The sequence below is a fragment of the Leguminivora glycinivorella genome, chromosome 20, assembly GCF_023078275.1.
Source record: "Leguminivora glycinivorella isolate SPB_JAAS2020 chromosome 20, LegGlyc_1.1, whole genome shotgun sequence".
Classification (NCBI taxonomy): Eukaryota; Metazoa; Arthropoda; class Insecta; order Lepidoptera; family Tortricidae; genus Leguminivora; species Leguminivora glycinivorella.
The window spans coordinates 6,520,415-6,547,867 of NC_062990.1; positions in this window are offsets into that span (position 1 = coordinate 6,520,415).

Sequence of the window (27,453 nt, forward strand, 5' to 3'; positions counted from 1 at the left end):
TTTAAATATTTTTCGGACGCTTTAAAAACACCTGTTATTCAATATATTAAGTAAAATCAGAAAATTTATGTCACCAGAGTCTCTGCCAAATTAAGGGTTAATGTAGTTTAAAGTTTAATTGAGCGTTACGCCAACAAACTGTCTCACAGTTTGGCGAAAATTTAATTTAAGGTACTATGTAACTGTGTTTTTTTTTCTTTAAATAAATAAAAAAAAAAAAAATTGAATGACTGATTACACATGACATACAAGCATACAGCCCACCTGATGATCATCGTAACCTGTATAGACGCTTTTTTTTACCTACTGGGTTTCGAAAGGGCTCGTGATTCTGAGTAGGAAAACCATTAAATTTACCTAATGCCTGTTGTCGACGAGAAACCTCCTTAGGTACCTCATTGAACTCTGGCAACCTTTTAACGGTTCCGCACCTCGAAAGGAAAAAACGGAACCTTTATGGGATCACTTGTTATCCGTCCGTCCGCCCGTCCGTTCGTCCGTTCGTCTGTCCGTGTGTTTGTCAGGTTACGAAGCGTAAGCGACTGTTATGTTGGCTAGGTACCCTGAACAGTCTAAGTCTGAATGGATCGTTAGTGCTCGTTATGTTACTTGACATGTGCTGAATCTAAGACTTCAGCTCTTCAATAACTCGGCAGAATTTCAGATATTTCATAGTATATTTTGAAGTATTTTCGATGTAGTGCAATAATAGAGTTCAATAGCAAGATGTTAGCTCTATGTTAGGTTTGCTTGTCGATTTATTTTGCAAGTTTTCGATAAAAGTCTGGTTTGAAAAACAGTTCATTTTATATGGAGTAAATTAGGATACATCTAGGCTCCGGACATTTTTGTTTCCTCCTAGTCGCGATTCTAGACAATATTTATTCCACGCAGCTGAAGTTTACCACATGCGATATTCTTCACAGTCATTATTTCTACACGATCTTGACTCTACCTAGTCGCGATTTCACACAATATTGTTTCCGCACAACTGAAGTTTACCACATTCGCTATTCATCACAGTCATTACTTCTACACGATCTTGACTCTACCTAATCGCGGTTTCACACAATATTTATTCCACGCAGCTGAAATTTACCACATGCGTTATTTTTCACAGTCATTATTTCTACACAATCGTGACTCTACCAAGTCGCGATTCTACACAATATTGTTTCCACACAACTGAAGATTACCACATTCCTTATTCATCACAGTCATTACTTCTACACGATCTTGACTCTACCTAGTCGCGACTCTACGCAATATTGTTTCCGCACAACTGAAGATTACCACATTCGTTATTCATCACAGTCATTACTTCTACACGATCTTGACTCTACCTAGTCGCGATTTCACACAATATTTATTCCACGCAACTGAAGTTTACCACATTCGTTATTCTTCACACAATTATATTACTATACAATTGTCGCAACCCTATTAATGTACAACATCGGTCACATCTCTGATAGAAAGGCACCCATATGTGAGTACAAAGATAATAGAATTTCACTAGATATAGTTTACGGTGAAGGTTTATGGCCCCGAGTTTCCATGACGTTGATTTGTTGTTACGTACTCTTTCTCTTCGAATAATGCATAATGTTTTCATTCACTTGTGTTGATTTATAAGTACTCAATAAAGACAATTATTTGTATATGTCGCAGGGGAATGGCCAAACGGCCATGATGTCAAAATGGCGAATCCATTTCATCATTTCTCTAGAAAATTTCAGTCATTTGACTAAATCCCTGACTCTGTTTAGTTAAATCACAAAATCGCCCAATAGATACGCCGCGTTTCGTCATTTCCCTAGATTTGTTTAGCGATTTGATAAAATCCCTGAACCACGACAGTAAGTTGACGAAACGGGTTTATGAACTCAACTAGTTTTATCATTTCTCTAAACAAGTTCAGTGAAAAGACAAAATGTTTTAATAAATAATATAATAATTTAAAATAAAATATTTTTAGTTTTGCTTCTTCACTTATTCTATTTTTTTCTTATTTATTGAAAAAAAAAAAACTCTTAAAACGGATTCAATTGAGTATAATGTCTTCATGGGTCAGATCAGATAGCGAGCTAAAATGAGTGCAGTGAAAATTCGCCCACTGATTTTACCAGTGCAGTCACTCATGTCAATGCAGGGCAGCTTGTGGCGAGCTGTTGAGGAACAGCGACCTCACGTACCCAAGTGCTCCTGGGGAGTTCTGTTATCCATGAGGTGGGTGGATGGGACAGTGCACTCTACCCTGTGGCTTGCCTGTACTGGCCGTCCAGAGTCATTAAGTCGTTTGCTCCATGGCCTAAGACGCGAGTTGGCACAGTGGCTTAACAGCTACTGGGTAGAAAGCGGAGTACAGCTCTCGATAACCTTGAGCTCTCACACCGGTATTGCCCTTGCCGGAATATCAATAAAATACGGAGCTCGATTACATGTGTTTATTGTTCAAACGCAACTTACAGACTACTCAATACAAGGATGATACATGACATATATATCTATAGATACACTCATACACCACACTCAATAACCAAGTTCATTTTAGATTCCATTAACTCTCAAATAGTCCTTTCACGATGGCGGGTGCTGCCTCTGCGTTCGTCCCATGACATGGGCAAGGGCAGCATCTCCTCGTAATCCCCTTGACATTTCATTAAAGTGTCAAAAGGGACTCTAATCGTTGGCTTCAGCTTCGCGCACGTCGCCCAAAGGTCCAGAAAACCCTATGGTTTCCGTGTTGGGGTAGACATACAAATAATTAAGATTCAGTTTACAAACACCTAATATTTGATTAAAATTTTTAAAAAGAACTTTGATACCTATTTTGACATTTTATTTTACCATGTCACTAATCCAGTAAGAGATTTAATCAAATCAAGTGAAAAAGGCAAGAATCTAATAAATCTAATTGGATATATTAGATTCTTGCCTTCGTCATTTCATGAAACAAGTTCAGAGATTTGTTCAAATCACTTACAAGTTGAGACTTTATCATTTCCCTAATTTTGTTTATCGAAATGTTAAAACGAATTGACTTTGTAAGTTCGTTTCGTCAACTTACTGTCGTGGTTCAGGAATTTTATCAAATCGCTAAACAAATCTAGTGAAATGACGTAACGCGGCGTGTCTATTGGGCGATTTTGTGATTTGACTAAACAGTGTAAGGGATTTAGTCAAATGACTGAAATTTTCTAGAGAAAGGATTCGCCATTTTGACATCATGCGTGATTTGATCATATCCCTTAGAGATTTGATCAAATCTCCGTTTTGGCCATTTCCTTGCGACATATACAAATAATTGTCTTTATTGAGTATAAATCAACACAAGTGAACGAAAACATTATGCATTATTCGAAGAGAAAGAGTACTTAACAACAAATCGACGTCATGGAAACGCGGGGCCATAAACCTTCACCGTAAACTATATCTAGTGAAATTATATTATCTTTGTACTCATATTTGGGTGCCTTTCTATCAGAGATGTGACCGATGTTGTACATTAATAGGGTTGCGACAATTGTATAGAAATATAATTGTGTGAAGAATAACGAATGTGGTAAACTTCAGTTGCGTGGAATAAATATTGTGTGAAATCGCGACTAGGTAGAGTCAAGATCGTGTAGAAGTAATGTCTGTGATGAATAACGAATGTGGTAATCTTCAGTTGTGTGGAAATAATATTGCGTAGAGTCACGACTAGGTAGAGTCAAGATCGTGTAGAAGTAATGACTGTGATGAATAACGAATGTGGTAATCTTCAGTTGTGTGGAAACAATATTGCGTAGAATCGCGACTAGGTAGAGTCAAGATTGTGTAGAAATAATGACTGTGAAAAATAACGCATGTGGTAAACTTCAGCTGCGTGGAATAAATATTGTATGAAACCGCGACTAGGTAGAGTCAAGATCGTGTAGAAGTAATGACTGCGATGAATAGCGAATGTGGTAAACTTCAGTTGTGCGGAAACAATATTGTGTGAAATCGCGACTAGGTAGAGTCAAGATCGTGTACAAATAATGACTGTGAAGAATATCGCACGTAGTAAACTTCAGCTGCGTGGAATAAATATTGTCTAGAATCGCGACTAGGAGGAAACAAAAATGTCCGGAGCCTAGATATATCCGTACATTGGATGTACATTGGATTATAGTAAACTAGTTAGAAAGAGACAAAAGGTAGCCTATGTCACTCTCCATCCCTTCAACTATCTTCACTTAAAAAAGATCACATCAATTCGTCGCTCCGTTTTGCCGTGAAAGACGGACAAACAAACAGACACACACACTTTCCCATTTATAATATTAGTATGGTACTTCGATATCTGAATAAAATCAACTTTATAAGTATTTTTTTTGAGTTGATATCTTATTGCAAATTATTGCGTATCACCTTCCTCCGCATAGGTAAAAAATAATGTTTTCCCCTCACTAGCTCGGAAACACGTGTTTTGTCCTTTAATACCAGCGGGTAAAAACGCATTTTATCCACTAGTGGGTAAAGTAATTTGACCTTGAATAAAGTCAAATTAACTGCTTTAAAATTGATAAAAGTAGGTGAATCAAGTAATAAAGATGATTTACCACCTGTGGAACTACTGAAAGCAGTGATAAACGCATTTTTTGCGCATTTTTTAGTTTCCTCGCTATAGTGAGGGGAAAAGTTTTGTGTTACACTCGGGTGCAAATGTATTTTACTTCTCGTGTGGTAAAAAACTCGCAAGTTCAGGATTCTATTCTCGAACCACTCGCTTCGCTCGTGGTTCAACTATAAAATCCTTTCACTTGCTCGTTTTTCAATTCCACACTCGGCGTTAAAATACAACTTTGCCCCCTTGTATAACAAATAACTATTAGTAAGTAGGTACATGATTTTCCCTAAGCTCAGCTTGTGATAAAGACAACAGATAAGTTTTCGTTTATAATAATAGTTATTATAATTATGCTAAAATGAGATCGTAAGTGGTAAGAGCGTGCGACTTTCGATCCGGAGGTCGCGGGTTCGAACCCCGGCTCGTACCAATGAGTTTTTCGGGACTTATGTGCGAAATGTCATTTGATATTTGCCAGTCGCTTTTCGGTGAAGAAAAACATCGTGAGGAAACCGGACTAATTCTAACAAGGCCTAGTTACCCTCCGGATTGGAAGGTCAGATGGCAGTCGCTTTCGTAAAAACTAGTGCCGACGCCAAATCTTGGGATTAGTTGATTTAGTTGTCAAAGCGGACCCCATGCTCCCATGAGCCGTGGCAAATGCCGGGATAACGCAAGGAGGATGATGATAATTATGCTAAAATAGCGCTCACAATCCGGTCTGGCGCAGTCGGTAGTGAACCTGCCTGCTACGCCGCGGTCCCGGGTTCGAATCCCGGTAAGGGCATTTATTTGTGTGATGAGCACAGATATTTGTTCCTGAGTCATGGATGTTTTCTATGTATATAAGTATTTATATATTATATATATCGTTGTCTGAGTACCCACAACACAAGTCGTCTTGAGCTTACCGTGGGCCTCAGTCAATCTGTGTAAGAATGTCCTATAATATTTATTTATTTATTTAAAAAAAAAAAAAACAAAAAAAAACAAAAAAAATTTTAATGTGTCGACTGATATTAAATGCACTGTGACTTGTGACACTCTAGATGGGCATTTTCAGAATTTGGGACCCCCCAATTAGCGTAAGTTGTTAACAAATACACACATACATACATACAATCACGCCTGTATCCCATAAAGGGGTAGGCAGAGCCCATGAAACTACTAAAGCTTCAGTGCCACTCTTGGCAAACAAAGGGTTGAAAGAAAACGAAACTGTGACACTGCAGTGACAGGTTGCCAGCCTCTCGCCTACGCCACAATTTAACCCATATCCCATAGTCGCCTTCTACGACACCCACGGGAAGAAAGGGGGTAGTGAAATTCTTAACCCGTCACCACACAGGCTATAATATTATATATTGTATAATATTGTATATTGTGACGACAATTAAGCATAAAATCTGTCTATAATTTACTTTTTTTACATTCTGAATGTAGATTATTGCTTAAAGTTTATGAAAATTAACACAAAAACAATATTTATAGAAATTTCATGCTTTATTATCGTTACAAAACTGACAACGAGTTAATTTTTGTTAACAATTTACGCTAATTGGGGGGTCCCAAATTCTGAAAATTTCCAGATGTATGAGTCTATAAGCTCGTGTAGGCCGACACGTGCCATGCTTGTATGAGTGAGATATATGACAGGTGGACTGATCGCGTTCTTGACAGGCGGTAACTGGGCCATTTTTTTTCAAAGTTGACCACCACACTTTTTTTGTAACATGGTTATTTTTTACGCGATTCATACTCAGAATCGAGTCTTTCGATCCTGATAGGAGAAAAAAAATGTCCCAAGATTTCCATACATTTTTTCGAACCTTCCATTCCGTTACCGCCATACAAAATGTATGAAAAAGTGGTAACGGAGTGGAAAAAAAACCTTAGGACACTTTTTTTATCCTATTAGGATTGAAAGAGCTCGCGATTCTGAGTGGAAAACACATAAAAATTTCCAAATCTAAAAAGTGGGGTGGACAACTTTGAAAAAAATGGCCCAACTACTCTCAGTTAACAGTAACCGCGAGCGGGTGGGCGGCACTTTCATCGGGATGCAAGGAGTGGCTATTCTGTATACCTACTTTATATACTGCGGATATACCTATAATATTATACCACGCATAACAACCTTAAAAGCCATTTGTAAAACCAGTTACAATTTGTAATTTGTTTCGCAAGAATACGGTAAACAATTAAGTGAGTTTTCCGGGAAAATTTCCTTTACCCCAGTTTTCGTGTACTTGAGGAAGCCAAACGCCTGCGAGTTTTTAAATAGCAATTGTGATGATATAATATATGAATTTTGTCGGTAGAGTAAATAAATGTGTAGGCAACCATTTTCTGTTCAAATAATTCAATGGGTCGAATTTCAACGTTTAGGTACCCAAGTCAAATTCTACGGTGCTGTTACTTTTACCATAAATTAAATATATGAAGATTATACCATCCTAAAAATGCGACCGCCTAAGAACGTGCATACACTACCCCACACATAGATGACGCCACAAAAAAATGCCTTGTTGCCATCGATTATTTGTAGATTGGCATTAAGTGTCACTTTCTCTACAAGTGTAATCGAAAGCTACAAGACATTTTTTTGTGGCGCCATCTATGTGTGGTGTAGTGTATGCGCGTCGCATTTTAACGTATGTGATGGACTGATGGTAATATGATCTTCTTATATTTAATCTATGATTTTACTTCTAACAGTATAAACATGCAAACAAAAAATCATCGAATAACAAACATTTAAAAAATGCAGACGAATTGATAACCTCCTCCTTTTGATATTTCATAGTCGGTTAAAAAAAGAAGTAGGTAGAGTATTGTGAAAAGTATAACCTTTTGTTTTAACACTTTGACGACCACCACGACGCCAGCAACGACTAAAGTTGTTATGACGGACGCCGTCAGGGTCAGTGTCAAAGCAATTGTCCTTCTGACAGATAAGGTTTATTTTCATTAATTACTAGTAGAAGTATTGGCAATTGGCATGTAGGCCACATTTTGACGCGAGGGGCAAAGCGTTCAAAAGTTTGATACTGCTGTTGCTGATGATAATAAGTTTTTTTGCAAAAAAAATATTTTTGGCACAAGCTTTTATCGCCGACTATACCTTTCTTTCAACAGTCATCTACTGCTCCCCAAGACGTTTCTAAAAACCCCGTACTCGATGGGGATACGACGTTTCATATCATATCATCAGAGTTCCTATGACTACCTTTCTGCTCCATCATCAGATCATCTCCATGATACCATAATATTGCAATGTCACGTGATTTACATATGTGTGCAAAATTTCAGCTCAATCGGAAACCGGGAAGTGGGTCGAATTTAGCAGACGTTTTGACGCACACTAACATACTAACAAGGCAAGTTGAATTAAAGCTTGTAATGATAATATACTTACTCAATTTTACCGTATAGGATCAATTCTTACAACTACATAATTTTATTTGAGTTCATTTCAAGTATAACAGTTTCTCTCATTTCTTTTTCATTCAAAACATTAAATTGTTTCCCTTAGCAAAACAAAAAAGCCTATCAAAAGTTGCCCACAGCCCTTTTGGCGTTAATAAAGGGAAAATAAAGGCAATATATCTCTGGGATTAGATTCCTGGTTAATCAGAGGGTTTTCCTTTTCAGCCCTTGTGTTGATATGTGGAGCGTTAAGTGGTCGGGCTACTAGGTAAGTGGTTGTACTCGTATTGATGCCCAAACTATAAATAAATAGCCATAAAACAATCGGCATAGATTATAAATATTACTAGCTTTTGCCCGCGGCTTCGCTCGCGTTAAATTCGAAAATTACGGAATGCTTCATACAAACTTCCACCCCTTCTATTTTAGGGGGGTTGGGAAGAGATAAAAAGTAGCTTATGTCACTCTCCATCCCTTCAACTATCTCTACTTAAAAATCACGTCAATGCGTCTGTTACGAAACCGTTCAAAAATCACCCTGATTTTTGATCCTGTATTCGTTAGACTAAGTTAATTATTTTTGTTATTAAAAATCAATTTTCAATGTTATACATTTAATAATAATAATTCATTTTAATTCTAATTCATTATCATGCAACTTTTGACATTTCAATTTGTATATTCTTTCATTAAAATATTCAGTATTGTTTCAGTTGACATTATGCATATTATAAATCTTCAGTCTTAATTTATTCAATTTTTAATTTAATGTTATTGGTAATTTTTTAATTCATTCACACTACTTGATTATTTTCTAAATAAAATATTCATTGTATTGTATAATCATAATAATATTTCAAATCTCTACTTAAATCTAAATTTACAAATGGCAATGTGATAAATTCAAAATTTGAGAGCTTTTAGAGCTTTTTAAAAACTTACGGTTATTCCGCTCTCCAACGACACTGTACCACTTTTCTTTGTCTTCCACAATTTGGATTAAACCAGATTAAACTACAGTCCGCTTATTATTCTACCACCACTACGAAGACCTGAGACCAGCGAAGATTTTACACGTCGTTCCGTTTTGTCGTGAAAGACGGACAAACAAACAGACGCAGACACTTTCCTATTTATAATTATTAGCTAGTGAACAATTTCCAAACCCTAAAAATTAGAACCTTCCCTCAAACGTCGGTTAAGATAGAAACGTCCTTTCACTTGAACCAAAATTTGTGCTCAGGCACGCACTATCCTGCCACACTCATGAATATTCAATACGTTTGACATTGTAGACTTTGAGAGCCTTCTGCACTTTGTACCTAGACTAGATTCTAGTCTAGCCACCTGAAACTAGTGTTCTAGTACCTACATAGACCGGGTCTATTCTAGCCTAGACTAGTAACCTGAAACTGTCGGTATTTCGATTCCTATTGGAATGGCGAAGGTGGAAGATAATTTATCACATATATCAACTGTTTTTGTCCGATTTTTCATGTTGATCTTGCTTGCATATGCTACGTTTTAAAAACAAATTTCGGTAGATACATTTGATTTGATTTTAAAGCACCTAATGGAATTTCATGACAAAGATAACTTAAAGTTTTCTTCTGCCTTACTTCGTTTATATTTTTTAAAAAAGGTTATTTTTTTCTTAGAGTTCCATAGGTATCTTCTGAAGGCACGTGCCATATTACCAGTGGACACTATTTAATAATTCTAAAATAGTAAAATTTTGAAAAATCTATTAGTTGAAATTGTCCCCCAGTCGAAATGGCCCCTCTGTACCTTACTCGATATCGTAAACTTCACGGATGATATAATTATATGATGTTTACATACATACATATACGCCTGTATCCTATAACGGGGTAGGCAGAGCACATGAAACTACTCAAGTTTCAGTGCCACTTTTGGCAAATAAGGGGTTGATAGAAAACGAAACTGTGACATTGCAGTGACAGGTTGCCAGCCTCTCGCCTACGCCACAATTTTACCCATATCCCACAGTCTACTTTTACGGCACCCACGGGAAGAAAGGGGGCTGTGAAATTCTTAAACCGTCACCATATGAGGCCATGGGCATTTTTAGGTGTAAAAGTCATGACAGCTATACATCCTGACTAAAATCGGATTTCCGTGCTCTCTACGCACAGTCGGCAATTTCTCAACTTTATTTTCGTAGCCAAGAAGTAATTTTCTGCGCGTTAACTTAAAAATAAAACAACTCGACACGTACTTTATGAAAGCGGGGCGAAGTTTTGAACAAGTTGTTTTGGAAGAAACTTTATATACAAACACACAACCGCAGAGTTGTTTCTCAGTAAGTGTGTTTTTCAGTTGCCAAATGGTAGAATACGATTTTATAATATAAGGTAAAAAAAATAAAAAATAATAAGGTACCGAATCTAATACTGGCGTTGAAACTCTTGGCCCGCGGGGTCCAAGTGCCAAGAAACTTCATGGGACGCTGTCTAAAAAAATTATTGATGCCACTGGGGACCGTAGAGCTGGCAGCTTCCTCGCTCAGCGCATAAGCGTTGCGATTCAGCGAGGTAATATTGCCAGCATCTACGGAACATTGCCGAAGGGGGAATTATTATTTTAGTTTAAATTTAGGTTTTTTAACCCCTGACGCAAAAACGACGGGATCTGTCTGTCTGTCTGTCTGTCTGTGTGTATCTGTCTGTGGCATCATAAATCCCGAACGGCTGAACCGATTTAAATTTAGTTTTTTTTTGTCTTAAAGCTGAGTTAGTCGGGAGTGTTCTTAGCCATGTTTTATGAAAATCTGTCCACTATGTGGCGGTCGGGGTTTTTTCAAAATTTAAATTTTGTGGTTATGTTAGTTTTCTATTATCCATTAATTTTTTGTTATTAATTTAGGCTATATTTAGATTTAGGTTAATTTACATAGTTTATAACTTATTAGTTTATAATTTTGTGATGTCTAATCAATTTAGTTATCTCATACTTTCAAACGAACAATTTTTGTACATTTATTTATTTATAACCGGAAATCTCGGAAACAGCTCTAAAGAAATCGCTGAAATTTGTTAGTTGGTTTTCGGGGGTGAAAAATCTATGTAACTTTGTCTTAGGTCCAGGGAAACGCGAATTTTCGAGTTTTCATGAGTAATAAAATATATAATAAAATAGAACTCTGAGTGAAGCTCGATCACTCAGATACTATGTGCATTTTCTCATTATCCGATCCGATATCGGATGTAGGACCGATAAAAACATATTACAGGCGCCATCTTGAATGTTTTCCATTCCTCCGGCATCATGTGAAAACGAATAATGTGAAAACAGACTAACACTAAAATAGGTAAATACCATAAACAGTCAGATAAGGGTAAACCATGCCAACTTGGCAAGATCAAAGGGTGAATCGGATTAGACAAATTTTCTTCAAAAAAGGACAGACTTCTAAAGTCGGCAACACGCAAGTAACAACTCTGGAGTTCCAAGCGTCCGTATCCATAGACTATGGTGACTGCTTACCATCAGGCTGGCCGTATGCTTATTTGCCACCATGTGAAAAAATCTGCTTCAAGTCAGTGAGCAGAATCCGATTTTTCTTTTGATACATTTTCACTGCCACTACACTGCATTCAAATACTTGTGTATATTTAACTGTGTATAAACATGAAATTAAGTAGATTAAGTACCCACAATTAAAAACATTAACTCGTGAAAGCTATCTGCCGTTTGCAGCCACCAAAGCCTCATTTGATGTAGGTATTTGCGTTTTCATAAGCAGAATATTCGATTAATTTTGAATTTAATGCGTTTCCGAAATCCAGTTAATACGAAAGAGATAAACAACGTAACCTATTTGACAATAGTGACAATGAGGAGGCACACTGGCGTTTTATCCCGCCAGCCGGCGTATTATACTTCCAATTTTATCACTTATCCACGTGGATAAGACCTCTGTCACTCTCACACTGACATACTTGCCAAAGCGTGACGGACACTTTATCCTCATAGATAAGTGATAAAATTGGAAGCATGATACGCCGACAGGCGTAGGCGGCGCCTGTGCAAGTGCCCAGGTCCTGTCGCGCCAATACGCAAGAGCGATAGAGCCTACGAGCGTTTGTTTCGTGAGCATTTGTGCATTCGGCTACGTTCCCATGTCACTGTCATTCATTTGTGAGAGAGAAAAAATATCATCTTCTCGCTCTCACGTATGGAATTCTTTATCTGTGTAATTGACTAATAAGGTGGCGCCATCTGTCACCTTTGAGTGTGCCTCCTTATTGTCGCCCGATAGTGACACTTCGCCATTCATTGCATGGTCAACAAAGAAATATTGACGCTGAGTAATAACGTGCTGTTAATAATTGACTAAATTAATGACTCACGTCTGCATTCAAAAAAGGAGTAGGCAGAGCACATGAAACTGCTTAAGTTTCAGTGCCACTTTAACGAATTAAAAGATGAAAAAAATGAAATTGTGATATCGCAATCACAGGTAAAAAAAAAACTTGGGGATGGAACCTGGGATCTCCTGCATCATAGTCAATCAATTGATCGAGGCGCCATTTCGATTTACACTAGCAGTGTCGATTCACGATCCTTATTGACAAAAAGCGTCATTATACTCATTATTTCTGAATCGGCTTGAATTAACTAAACCAATATATCTTTAAATAATTACTTGTCAAGAGCCAGGTGTCACTGATGACATGTCAACTAAAAATGCACGAAATATGACGGCTGTGCCTGTACACAAAATTTGGCACGCACATTTACGTAAAATTAATTAAAACTTCCCTTGGATTTGTTCATAATTCCTGTATGAAACAATGTTTCTCTTTTAGTTTCGCGCAAATAAAAATCCTAAAGTAGATAGACGCGCATATTTTTATTTAGTTATATCGTGTAATGACTTAATAAATGGATGTTGTTTTTTGTATGGAAAGCGAACCACCTTAATAAAAAATTAATAGTTTAAAAAACACTATAAAACACGCTTTTATAAATGCACGTAAAAGCCAAAAATAAATTATGGATCGTTCAAGTTGTCTCTATTTGTGAGCTGAAGTTTAAAAACTATGTGCATTTAATTATAATATTTGATTGTAAAAGCGTGGGGCGCTGGAACAGGAAAGACTTTTTGTATAACCACAGAATATATAAGTATAACTTGCTGATAAATCAAATTATGCTATGTTACGGGAAGGAGGTTACACAGATTGACGCGCTAACTGGAGTTGCAGCATGACTAGTAGGTTCTACATTAAACAGTCAAATCAATTAAAAGTCAGTGTTCAAAGTAGGTACCAGTTTGTCGAACTCAGACAAAATATGCGCTAGTAGCGAGGAGAGTCGACAGTCACCGACACTTAGAACGCCGCTTTTTTCCGGTAAGTAATCAAAGTACAAAAGGGGAAAGTGTCTACAGTGACAGGATGCAGAGTTCTTGTTCGTGGACGAGATATCTTTGGTTCTCTTTGGTAACCCTTAGGCGGCATATGTAAACGTTATGTTCTTATGCAACTTCATTCGCCAGGAAGTTCGAATTAGTATTTGTTTACAAGAAAGTCTTTCCTGTTCCAGCGCCCCACGCTTTTACAATCAAATATTATAATTAAAAGCACATAGTTTTTAAACTTCAGCTCACAAATAGAGACAACTTGAACGATCCATAATTTATTTTTGGCTTTTACGTGCATTTATAAAAGCGTGTTTTATAGTGTTTTTTAAACTATTAATTTATTTTATACTTTTTAGTCATTAATAATGAAATAAATACCTTTTAACATTTATACATAAAATTATTTCAAGTAGGCGGATTTTACATGCCATTTGTGGCTTAACGTGTACTTATTGTAATTGCTACTTAATAATAACTAGCGGCTACCTTCTTATTACGGTATTATCATAAAAATGTTTATAACTAGTAAGTTATCCGTAAAAGATAGACAATATAGACATGTGCCATCGCGGACTTTTTGAAGACATTAGAGAGACATACTTTCGCCATACATTGTTTTGAAGCTCTCAGCTACTTAGTGGGATTTTGTTTGACTCGATTAGAAAATATTGTCACATTTCAACTAATTCAAACAAAATTTAAGTATTTCTTTTTTGCCGAGCCCCCCTTTATTGGCACTTAAGGGTCACAGGAAAACCATTACCCAACTTATTTTAAATACAACCTCTTTCTTTTATGCGGGGGGCTTTGCCCCCCGAGCCCCCTTTGTTTGCTCTGAAAGGTCACAAGAAAACGCTAACCCAACTTATTTTAAATACTACGTTAATCTTTCTTTTATGCGGGGGGCTCCGCCCCCCGAGCCCCCCTTTTCGTTACTCTTAAGGGTAACAAGAAAACCCTAACCCAACTTATTTTAAATACAACGTTTATCTTTCTTTTATGCGGGGGGCTTCGCCCCACGAGCCCCCCTTTGTTTGCTCTTAAAGGTCACAAGAAAACGCTAACCCAACTTATCTTAAATACTACGTGAATCTTTCTTTCATGCCGAGCCCCCCTTTGTTTGCTCTTAAAGGTCACAAGAAAACGCTAACCCAACTTATTCTAAATACAACGTTGATCTTTCTTTCATGCGGGGGGCTTCGCCCCCCGAGCCCCCCTTTGTTTACTCTTAAAGGTCACCAGAAAACGCTAACCCAACTTATCTTAAATACTACGTTGATCTTTCTTTCATGCGGGGGGCTTCGCCCCCCGAGCCCCCCTTTGTTTTCTCTTAAAGGTCACAAGAAAACGCTAACCCAACTTCTTCTAAATACAACGTTGACCTTTCTTTCATGCGGGGGGCTTCGCCCCCCGAGCCCCCCTTTGTTTGCTCCTAAAGGTCACAAGAAAACGCTAACCCAACTTATCTTAACTACTACGTTGATCTTTCTTTCATGCGGGGGCTTCGCCCCCGAGCCCCCTTTGTTTGCTCTTAAAGGTCACAAGAAAACGCTAACCCAACTTATTATAAACACTACGTTGATCTTTCTTTCATGCGGGGGCCTTTTCTTTACTCTTAAGGATCACAAGAAAACCTTAACCCAACTTATTTTAAATACAACGTTGATCTTTCTTTTATGCGGGGGGCTTCGCCCCCCGAGCCCCCCTTTGTTTGCTCTGAAAGGTCACAAGAAAACGCTAACCCAACTTATTTTAAATACTACGTTAATCTTTCTTTTATGCGGGGGGCGAAGCCCCGCGAGCCCCCCTTTGTTTACTCTTAAAGGTCACAAGAAAACGCTAACTCAACTTATCTTAAATACTACGTTGATCTTTCTTTCATGCGGGGGGCTTCGCCCCCGAGCCCCCCTTTCCTTTACTCTTAAGGATCACAAGAAAACCCTAAACCAACTTATTTTAAATACAACGTTGATCTTTCTTTCATGCGGGGGGCTTCGCCCCCCGAGCCCCATATGTTGCGTCTAGTGCCTAGTTCGTGTGTTAGGTATGCTTGAATCCAGGATATCTAGACTGCTGAGTGAAACGATAGCGGACTGTAAACACTATTTTAATTACTGGTTCTTCAATACAAAGATTATATATTTAACAATTATTTTTGACGCGGCGCGACATGGGTAGCGCGTTAAGCGAGCGAATTTTTGTTCTGCCGTCCCCCGCGGGCCGGCCGTTCGTTCCCGTCGCCGGTAACCGGTCCGGTGACGCGACGATGGACGTCATCGCTGTTGCTGGGGAGTTAATTCGAGGTGTCGGCGGATCTGTCGCCAACATGTACTCCCGGCGTTGAAGAGCTTGGGTCTTCAAGGTCTTGGATGGGCAGAGGGCAAATCGTGTTGAAGGCTCGACGAATTACTCCCTTCTTCGTCTTTATGTCGGCTACTCGTGCGATGCCATCTCTGCCAGGCAGCACTTGGATGATGCGGCCAAGGAGCCACATAAGAGGCGGTAAGGTTTTGTCCTTGATGACGACCATGGTTCCGACGTGAAGTGTGCCCTTTGAGCTCTGCCATTTGGTTCTCTGTTGCAGGCTGCTTACATATTCATTGGAGAACCGATTCCAGAAGTGCTGTTTCAGGAACTCAATACGTTGGTACCTTTGAAGTGAGGTGATCTTCCGGTCCATGACATGAGGATAAGGCAAGGACGTGAGGGGCCTTCCAATTAAAAGGTGAGCTGGGCTTAAGAAGGTTAGATCAGAGGGATCATTAGAAAGTGGCGTAAGAGGACGTGAGTTTAAAATCGCTTCGATCTGAACTAAGCACGTTGCCAATAGCTCGTAAGTGAGATGTGTAAGACCTAAGGTTCGTCGCAGGTGGTACTTTACCGACTTTACAGCAGATTCCCAAATACCTCCGAAGTGAGCTGTGTATGCTGGGATGAACGAGAAGTTGATATGAGCGTCAGCCATGTCTTTCGCAAAGTCTTGTTTCAAAAGATTGGAGAGCTCATTGAAAGTGCCAACAAAGGTCGTGCCGTTATCGGAGAATATTACTCGTGGCTTGCCACGACGACCAATAAATCGGTTTAGCGCTGCCATAAAAGCCTCTTTGGTTAAATCCGAAACAAGCTCCAAATGAAGTGCCTTGGATGCTAAACACACAAATATGCAAATGTAGGCCTTTACGAACCTACATCCCCTACCTTTGCGGTCAGCTATAAGAATTGGACCGGCGTAATCGGTGCCTGTTTCAAGGAACGGATATTCAAGGTGCAACCTTTCTTTCGGCAAGTTACCCATAACTGGTTGCACTGTTTCACCTTTTAACCTGACGCATCTGAGACAAGTATGGACAACCCGTTTTGTCAAGTTTCTTCCTCCAAGCGGCCAGTAATTAAGTTTTATAGTTGCTAAAAGTAACTGAGGAGGCGCGTGAAGAAGACGTAAATGAAACATTTTAAAAAGTAGCCCATTTATAATACTAACTAGTAGTATATGGATGTAACAAGCTGCTCTAGTAATATTATGATCACAATATATTATGTCATCTTAATATGCACGGCTTGCTCCAATACACGTCGCGACTAAACTTACAGTGCAGCATAATTTATGAGTGAACACTTGGTTTAAGTAAATGAACTTGTTGCCACGCACTGTGTGTTGTTTTGGGCGGTTATCTACTCACGTGATTTGGATTTTCATAAAAGGCGCTCTAAATTGCTTCGACATAAAATTAGTCTAACATTTCGACATTCTACTAAACTCTGTCAACCAAGTCTGTCAGTAAATAAGAACAAAGAAAACTATATGCATCCTTTTCTTTAGGGTGCTAGAGAAAAGGATACCTATAGTTTTCTTAGTTTTTATTTACTCACAGACTTGTTTGACAGAATATATGTAGCCACGGCTACAGCAAGTAATTCAGAGTACAGTAAACAGCGACAAACAATCGGTTTTTTGTCTTCGTAGAGCGTTGTCTCTTTCTTGCTTATGTGACGTTTAATTGTCTCTTTCCAAAGATCGATGTGCATTCCGCTTACTGTAAGCTCGTAGCTCTAGCTACCGGAAGCATGTTTAATAGTTTAGATGAAGCAAAAAAATCTGTATAACAGTATTATTTGCTATAAACTGAAATAAATGTCATATAAAAAGAAAAAATGACCAAGTACCCCAAGTGTCCGATGCTGGATTCGAACTAGCGTACTCCGTTGTAGCCACGGAGGCTTAAACCAATGCTTGAACTAGTTCCGGTTCTACCTCAGAGATGACCAGGAGGCGCCATAAGCCTTCGGTAATTGTGTCACTTGAAAATTTCGACCCTTGCCGCCGTGACCGCTTGGCTGAGTGGTTTAAGTATCCGTGGCTATAACGGAGTACGCTGGTTCGAATCCAGCATCGGACACTTGGAGGCCTTGGTCATTTTTTCTTTGTACCATTGACATTTATTTCAGTTTATAGTTAAAATAATAGTAGTATGTCTACTAAAAAACACAAATTAAAATATTTCCTATGAACTAATTTAATTTGGTCTTAGAGTATTATTTGCTTTGCAAATTTTGAGATTTCGTACTTTAGAAATAAAACATACTCCAGAAAAAAAGTTTTTTTTGCAACTGATTCACACGAGGCAGCTGAAATAGATCCGTTTCTAAATATATGTATATATTTAAAAAAAAAACCTCAACACGCCGCGTTTTAAAAACGCTAAATTTAAACGAGCGTGCGAATGCTCCGCCGTGTAATGTTAATTACAAAAGCGTTTTAAAGTAAGATAATTGATTAAGCAATTTTCTTATCACTGCCCGTCACTCCTGAGACGCGTTCGGACAGGTACAGTCGAGTACACAATACATGTGTTTATTTTTTGGGCATATTAAATATTATGCAAAACTTTGCTCAGGGCGCCACTCGCATATTGAGGATAATTTACCGCGAAACTTGTTCGACCTGTTAACCCTTTGTTGCACTTGTAAATTCGCAGGTAAGTGTGACAGAGAAGCAACACGTCAGATGCGGTTTGACAATTTGGCGTATATTCATTACTTGATACCTAGGTATGTCAAAAAATTATCAAATATTAATATTATTATTAACGCCATCTAACCGACATCCGACCAAATAGTACGTTGCTTCTGGAAAGTTATGTATGAAAATATTGGCATAATTAATGGAAGATTTTTTTGATTGGGATATGTACATTATAGGCCGAAGTTATTTTTCATCAACCCTCCCCATCTCTCCCCCCTCTGCGTCACCCCTCTTCCCCCCCTTAAATAGCCGAAAATGCGGTTTTTCGTGATTTCTGACAAAACCGTTGCAGATACAGAAAAAGCGTGTAGAAACAAAGTAATCCTTAATAAATTTACTACAAATTATTTATTGACACTTTGCTTCTAGCACTTATAGTTTTCGCGTGATCCATCACGAAAGTTGGTCCTTTGCTGCAATTTTCTTTAGTGAATGTTAAGTTTTCTTCCAAATTGCTTACGAAATCTGTTTGATGTTACTAAAATATTATAAACTGAAAATGAATTTCAGGGGGAAAAATCACTACCATGGGTGGAACTTGAACTCGGCTTCTGGATTGAAACTCCAGGGCTCTACCAACAGCTACCAAAAGCTCATCCCCAGTCATCGATATACTATATGGATCAATGGTACTCCTAGCGACCACTACCGTGAAAATATTACGTCTTAAATAGTTACTGGAATTCCAAGACATATTGGAAATTCCACCCATGGTAGTGATTTTTCCCCCTTAATTTTATTTTAGTCATGGGTTACAATATTTTAGTTATATCAAACAAATTTCGACGATTTCGTAAGCATTTTGGGCGAAAACTTAACATTCATTAAAGAAAATTGCAGCAAAGGACCAACTTTCGTGACGGATCACGCGAAATCTATAAGTGCTAGAACCAAAGTGTTAATGAATGATTTGTAGTAAATTTATTAAGGATTACTTCGTTCCTACGCGCTTTTCCTTCACTTCTTAATCTCTCGAAATAACTTCAGTCTATAACGTACATATTTCAATTAAAAAAAACCTTCCATTAATTATGCCGTAATTTTAGCTAATTTCCCCCTACTAAAAGGTCTAGAGTAACGTACGTACGGTTCTTGGACTTTATTTTTAACCCCCGACGCAAAAACGGAGGGAGGATTGTTATAAGTTTGACGTGTCTGTCTGTTTATGTGTGTGTCTGTCTGTGACATCGTAGCTCCCGGGCGGATAAACCGATTTTGGGATTTAGTATTTTTTTTTGTTTGAAAGCTGAATTAGTCGTTATTTGCCATGTTTCATCAAAAATTTCACTACGTCGGGGGTTTTTTCAAAATTTTAATTTTGTGGTTATAAGGAGTTACATTATGTCTTTGCATAATATAAAACGCCAAAGACGTATGTTAGAGGCATAGTACGCGTAATATATTTTTTAATATGTTACATTATGAGATCCATCACATAATAGCGTATGGGCGCCTGTTCCATAAATTGCGTCATAATGAGATTTTCCATCGTACGTCATATTAGGGCCCTAATGTGATTAGGGGAGCTCCAGACAGACAAATAATATGCTTAATTGTGCCCTTTATTTTCAGAATTAAAAAGACAATCTGATATAACTGTAACTCGCAAAAACAAACTGTAACGTGTAACTCGCAAAGAAACGTGAGTACTAAGTGAAATAGTTTTAAAATAAATAATCCTACCGGAAATTTCGTTCGATCTTAGCGCATCGCTTGCTTGCGCCGTTGCGTTCACGTATTTTTTCTTGTTTCTCGTAAACGAAACATGACGACGGTACTGTGCGTTGAAGTTTCGCGTGACGTCACGCCTAGGTACAATTTTTACTTAGAAGTGACGTCACAAGCCCCCACTCCGGAACTTTGATGCTCTATATGTATTTTTCATTAATTAGAAAAAGCAAAAAATATGTGTTCAGTATTTTTGGACGATCTAACTGACGAACTAAACAGAATGCCATTTTTTATGTAGATGTTTATATATTATTGTGAAGTAGTCGTTAAAAATAAATTGAAATAGATACCATACACTAAAGAAAATGCGATCAAGCCCACCTGGTGGTGAACCCGGGAATCGAACCCGGGTCTCCAGCTATCGCGGCTGACGTGATAAACCGCCATCCCGACCGACCCCCGACGCGAATAAAATAATTTGATTTGTTCCCTACATCGATATTATTCGATTCATAAAAATATAAATAAAAAAAATCAGTCATTATACTTAGTATATTAAATGAAACGTTTGGAACGTTTTTCAAAAGTTTTTTTCATTTTTGTAAAAGCTTAAACAGTAGCGTATCTATTTGAAGTTACACTAATGAAACAATTTTCATAGAAAATGAATTAATTTGTCCTTCAAGTTTCTACACAGTTAAAATGCAGGTACTTAATATAAATTTCTGCTATCTTCCTTCCACAATTCACCGCAATCGTTCACCGGAATGGAACAATTGACAACTATAATCTTTACAGTCGGTTAACTTAACCCGTTCACACAAAAACTTCAATAAACATTTGAAAGGCCGATTGTGTTTTAAGAAATTGATATGGTTGTATTATTGGTGACACCATAGTATAATAAAGAGTGCTATCGTACAGTATGGCCACTCCCGCTCCCCGCTGAAAGTGCCGCCCACCCGCTCTCGGCTACCTTACTGTTAGCGCCTGTCAAGATTTTTTTTTAATGAGTTACTGGAATTTAGAGCAAGACTCTATCATATCCTTATCATATTTATATGAACGCTGGGATGTCCCGCAGGGAGCCACTCATCATGAGTGACATATGACAGGTCGACTGGTCGCGTTCTTGTGGTGAACGCGTACCATGCTTGCATGAGTGACTCATGCAAGCATGGTACGCGTTCACCTAATACACGAGCTTAGACTGTGTGCGTAGGAACGCGCCTCTTTCATATACAGTCATATTTGATCGCCACTGTCCAAGGTGTGGACATCTGATTATTGCCCGCAAGAACGATTTATCACTGGACTAACAAAGCCCATACAAAAAAGCGTACCCCTAAAATGTATGGACTTTTTACACTGAGAGAAAATACAACCAGTTTTCATGTTCGTTCAACAAGTTTTTTGGTTAAAATAGCGCCTACGTGCTCTTTGGTTCAAACAACAAGCTACTTGTCATTTGAATCGACAATATATTTGAATCAACAAGTCGATTTTATAAAAACAACCTGACACATATTGTTTTAAACATACGTTTGGCTGATTCAAACGGATAAACCGCAACAAGTCAAACTTGTTAAATTCACAATGCAAATTTCTCTCAGTGTAGGCTTAAAACTAGATGGCGCTGTTCGCAGCCTGAAAGTGGCCAAGATCATATTTGCCCAAAATATATATGCGTGTTTTTATTTTTTATAAAAATTTATGACATATTTCTTTATTTTATATCATGATATGACGTCAATACACATTTTGAAAAAAAAATAATTTGTAGGCATCATCAGTGTATTTACGATAGTATTTAATAGGTGGCGCTAAAAAATCGAGGTACGATTCTTAGTATGAAGTATGTACCTATGTAGGCCGAAATATAACTTTTATGGCGAAACCGTTAACTCCTATTCCTATCGATAATATAGTTTATACAAAATATTACATTCCTACTTGATTCGATCGATGGTAGCGATCCAATGTCTCGACAGTTTTTGTCCCTTTTCACATGATTTTCATACTTACAAAAACTTATCAAAAAGCGAAGTTTTGGTCAGACACTATTTGACAAAAGCAGAGTTGGTTTTAAGAAGAATAACATCCCCCTTGTGGCATTTTTCTTCGTTTCCGGGCAGATGTATCACGCCCTCTGTTGGTGACAAATGGAGCGAGGGATGCCTGATGTATGAGCTGATACAGTGAATGTGTAGAAAGATATGAATAAAGAGTAGTTGCAATACAGGGTGACTTGTGAGACGTGAGCGAAATCTACGATAGGTACAATGCTTGCAAAAGTTGTTACATGCGCGTTGTCCTTTCAATGCGAGTACTTTCAATCTCACTGGGAGACAAAAAGTATCCAGAATTTCCATACATTTTTGTTACTTTCCTCTTTTGTTACCCCATACAACATGTACGGAAAATGGTAACAAAATAAGAAAAAATCGTATGGGACAATTTTTTTAACTACTAGGATTGAAAAAGCTAGTAATTCTGAGTAGAAATAGCATTTTTTTTTTTTTAAATATCACACCTTATAAAAGTGGCAAAAAAAAGAAATGCTCATTTAATAAAGATAAGACTATTTTAAAAATACATAACTTGAATTAAATATTAAAATTCAATGTTACCATCTGGTAACATATTCATTTGTTTACCATTACCAAAAAAAAAACATTTTTGATGACCAAAAAGTTAAAAAACAAGAGTAATGTAATGTTTTCTTAAAAACGATAGTCAGTATTGATATTACAAGTGTACATGTGTGTAATGGGTCGGCAACGCGCATGTGATACCCCTTGAGTTACAGGTGTCCGTAGGCTATGGTGACCGCCTTCCACCAGGCGGACCGTAAACTTAAATAGCAGGGCCCGTAACTTTCATACTGATGATATCAATTTGACGTCATGCTACAAATACGATGATTCAAATAGTTTTATTGTAATAATTAATCATTATTCATTATTTACGTTTATGCCTTCCACGTGGCATCCGATACGAGTACTGCTGAGCTCCTCAATTAGTGCGTTCACATATAAGTTGAAGAGCTTTGGTGAGGTCAAACCGCCCTGCCTGACCCCACACTGCAACCTATACGGTTCCGACAGCGCCCCTGCCCATCGAACGCTATTGACCTGTCCTCTATACCAGAATTTAAAAATGGATAAGAGTTCCTGAGGAACTTTCATAGTCCCTAATTTATCCCACAGTATATCGTATCTGACCAGGTCAAAAGCCTTCGATAGGCTTCGATTAATCAATTTAATCATGTCCAATGACTTCAAAAGTAAAGCTATTCATATGTGAAATAATTAATACCTACTTGATACGTGAAACGAAAAGGAAACAATTTGTTTTATAATTTATTGAAATGTGGTAACAAAACTATATGTTAATATGTATGAATAAAAAATAAACAAATAATTTAATTTACTTTTGACGTATCAAGTAGATATTAATTATTCCACGTATATCTATAGCCTAGATTTGAAGTCATGATTAAAATGATAAAACTCTTGCATCATCCCATATGCAGCGTGACGTCAAATTTAAGTCATCGGCATGAAAGTTACGGGCCCCTAATTAGCCACTGACGCGGTATAAAAAAATGTGAAGGCTTCTGCTCACGTTGCATTAATCATTCTGTATAACCCGATTTCACAACACACAAAGCCGTTCCAATAAGTGGCTTGTCCATGCAAAATCTGCTTGTTGTGGATTTGAAGCACTCACAGTTCGCCCCCGTATTTGTGAATCCAGAACCTCTACCATGATTTGACACTTCAGGGTACGTAGACAAATGCATGAATATTTACAATTTCATTTTTTTCATTTTTATTTATTTATTTGAATCAAGCAACATGGCTCATACAATGGGTGACAAAATAACTAAGTACCTATACAATTTAGAAATTAAAATAAACATCAAATAACGCACATTAACAATAAAGCATTAATTAAATTATGGGAAACATGTTAAAAAATATAAAAAATAAGTACTTAATAATAAAATAAAATAACGGGACCCGATGTAGATCTGCTCGCATCGGTGAACTGGTTACGATTCGGGGACCTCTTCGGAGAAACCGAGGGTTTTGCCTGTGCAATTGCCGACGAAGTTATGATGACGAACAACTACCGGAAATATATCCTGAAGGACGGTACGGTCGACATTTGTCGGGCATGCCGCCGTCCCGGAGAGTCACTCAGGCATATCATCTCCGGTTGTTCTCATCTAGCTAACGGTGAGTACTTGCACAGGCATAACCTCGTAGCCAGGATCATCCACCAGCAGCTTGCTCTTCAATACGGTCTTGTGGACCGCGAAGTACCGTACTACAAGTACATACCTGCGCCAGTTCTCGAAAATGGTCGTGCCACGCTCTATTGGGATCGATCTATTGTCACTGACAGGACTATTGTAGCCAATAAGCCTGACATTGTCATAATAGATCGATCGCAACGCCGGGCCGTGCTCGTCGACATCACCATCCCCCATGATGAGAATCTCGTGAAAGCCGAGAAGGACAAGTCCAGTAAGTACCTAGACTTGGCTTACGAGATAACCGCCATGTGGGATGTTGATTCGACGATCATTGTCCCGATAGTCGTTTCAGCGAACGGTCTCATAGCGAAGAGTCTCGACCAACATCTCGAGAGACTCTCGCTAGGTGGTTGGATCAAGGGTCAGATGCAGAAGGCGGTGATCTTGGACACGGCGCGGATAGTCCGACGGTTCCTCTCTCTGCAGCCCTAACCACCGGCAGCTTGGGCCCTGCCCCGCTGCTGGCGGCACCCTAGGTTAGGTTTTTTATAATGTGTTTATATATTTTGTATTGTTTTGTATGTGGTTTTGTATTTTACTTTTATAATCATATTATAACAAACCTAGCCTAAGAATTAAAATAAATAAAGAGAATAAAATAAAATAAAATAAAAAAGAAGTTGAAATTAAATATTAGAAGCTACTGGCAATGTCCAAATTAGGTTACATGTCTCTCATAAATTAATTAAATATATTATATATATATACAATAATATCGTTACCGTAGTTCATTATTGCTCTTCCGTATTGACGCGACGATAATATACGAACACCTGTATCCCATAAAGGGGTAGGCAGAGTACATGAAACTACTCAAGTTTCAGTGCAACTCTTCTTGGCAAATAAGGGGTTGAATGAAAACGAAAAAGTGACATTGCAGTGACAGGTTGCCATTCTCTCGCCAACGCCACAATTTAACCTATATTCTACAGTCGACTTTTACGACACCCACGGGATGAAAGGGGGTGGTGAAACTCTTAACCCGTCACCACACGGGGGATAATATATTCTCCATACAATGAATGTCAATTTCCATAAATTCATTTCCATTAGTTCATCCGTTCGAGAGCTACGATGCCACAGACAGACAAACAGACAGACTCGTCAAACTTATAACACCCCGTCGTTTTTAACCCCCGACGCAAAAACGACAGGGTGTTATACGTTTGACGTGTCTGTCTGTCTGTCTGTGTGTGTGTCTGTCTGTGTCATCATAGCTGCCAAACGAATGAACCGATTTTGATTTAGTTTTTTTGTTTGAAAGCTGAATTAGTCGGGGGGGTCCATATTGGCTCATATAAAATTATTTGTTATAAAATTATTGTTTTTACCGATTTGTGCTCCGAATGATCATTTCTCATAATTTTACTTATCATAATTTTGTTTCATTATTATCAATAGTACTACTATCACTGTTCATAATAATCATTTAGCCGAAAAATTTTAATCATAAATTCTATACAAATATTTAATAACATTCATAATTTTGTGTTTAAGAAAATCATTCATCATAAAAATATTTAAAAAGTTTTGGGGAAGTTCTATGAAAAACTTGTGCCATTTATAGAAGCGCGCTTGGAGCTTTTACAGTGACATATACAATTTACATTAAAAAGTCGTTTCTGGTTTGCTCACGGTCAACCTAACACGCTCCTCCTCGCTACGCTCGTCGTCGCACCTAACTGGACTGTCACATGTGATTTCTGTTCTGTTAACAATAATATAACGATAAATTATATTACTCGCAATCGTTATGATCAATAAGTATATAAACATTAACATTAGTATAAAACGTATTTATGATGAATGACATTATGAACATAAGTCATTCGAAGTTACGATAGTTATTAACATAAAATTGTTATAAATAATGATCATTATAATGTAAAATTGTATGAGAAACATTTTCGGACTACCAATAATCTATATACCAATTTTATATGAACTTTGGCGCACCCGGAGAAGTGGTTCATTATATGCCAGGTCGAAACTTCGGAACCTCATCTGTTCTGAAAAACGTCGTACGATACACGTGCGAAAAGGAAATTCGTAACTCGTGTCGATTTAAAACACTCCCTTCGGTCGTGTTTTAATTTATCGCCTCTCACGATAGCTTAAAAGTCGTATATTAAAATTTTGAAATAACCCCCGACCGCGACATAGTAGACCGATTTTCATGAAACATGGCTAAGAACACTCTCGACTTACTCAGCTTTCAGACAAAAAAAAACTAGATTCATTTTCCAGACATTCACACATTCAGTCAGACACACAGATAGACAGACAAACAGACAGACAGACACACACACACAGACACTTAGCTTTTTCAGTAATTTGGTAAATGGCGGTTATAAATTTTGTTTTGATCTAATTTGGTCAAAAAATATTCGAGAGAAAACATCTAACTGTATTGGATTTAGAATGATATTTAATGCCCTGAATCGTACAAGACTTCACTTACTAACTCTAATATTTTCTTAGGTGTTTTAGGACCAATATTAGACATTTTTTAAATATCATTAAACCCATGGATGAAAATTGCACAAAATGCATATGCACATCGGATATCACTTTGTTTTTACACAGATATAAATAATTTCTTCTCGAATATTTTTTTGACTGAACACTGCTTAAAAAGAGAAATACCTAAATTTCGTGCTAAGCAAGTACCTAGGAACGCACAAAATATCATTTTTAACCCCCGACGCAAAAACGATATGTTATAAGTTTGACGTGTCTGTCTGTGTGTATGTCTGTCTGTCTGTCTGTTTGTCTGTTTGTCTGTCTGTCTGTCTGTGTGTGTGTCTGTCTGTGGCATCGTAGCTCTCGAACGGATGAACCGATTTTGATTTAGTTTTTTTGTCTGAAAGCTGAGTTAGTCGGGAGTGTTCTTAGCCATGTTTTATGAAAATCGGTCCACTATGTCGCGGTCGGGGGTTTTCTCAAAATTTTAATTTTGTGGTTAGGTTAGGTTAGGTTAGTTATCAATAGTCTAAAAACTATGTACAAAAAATAAGTGA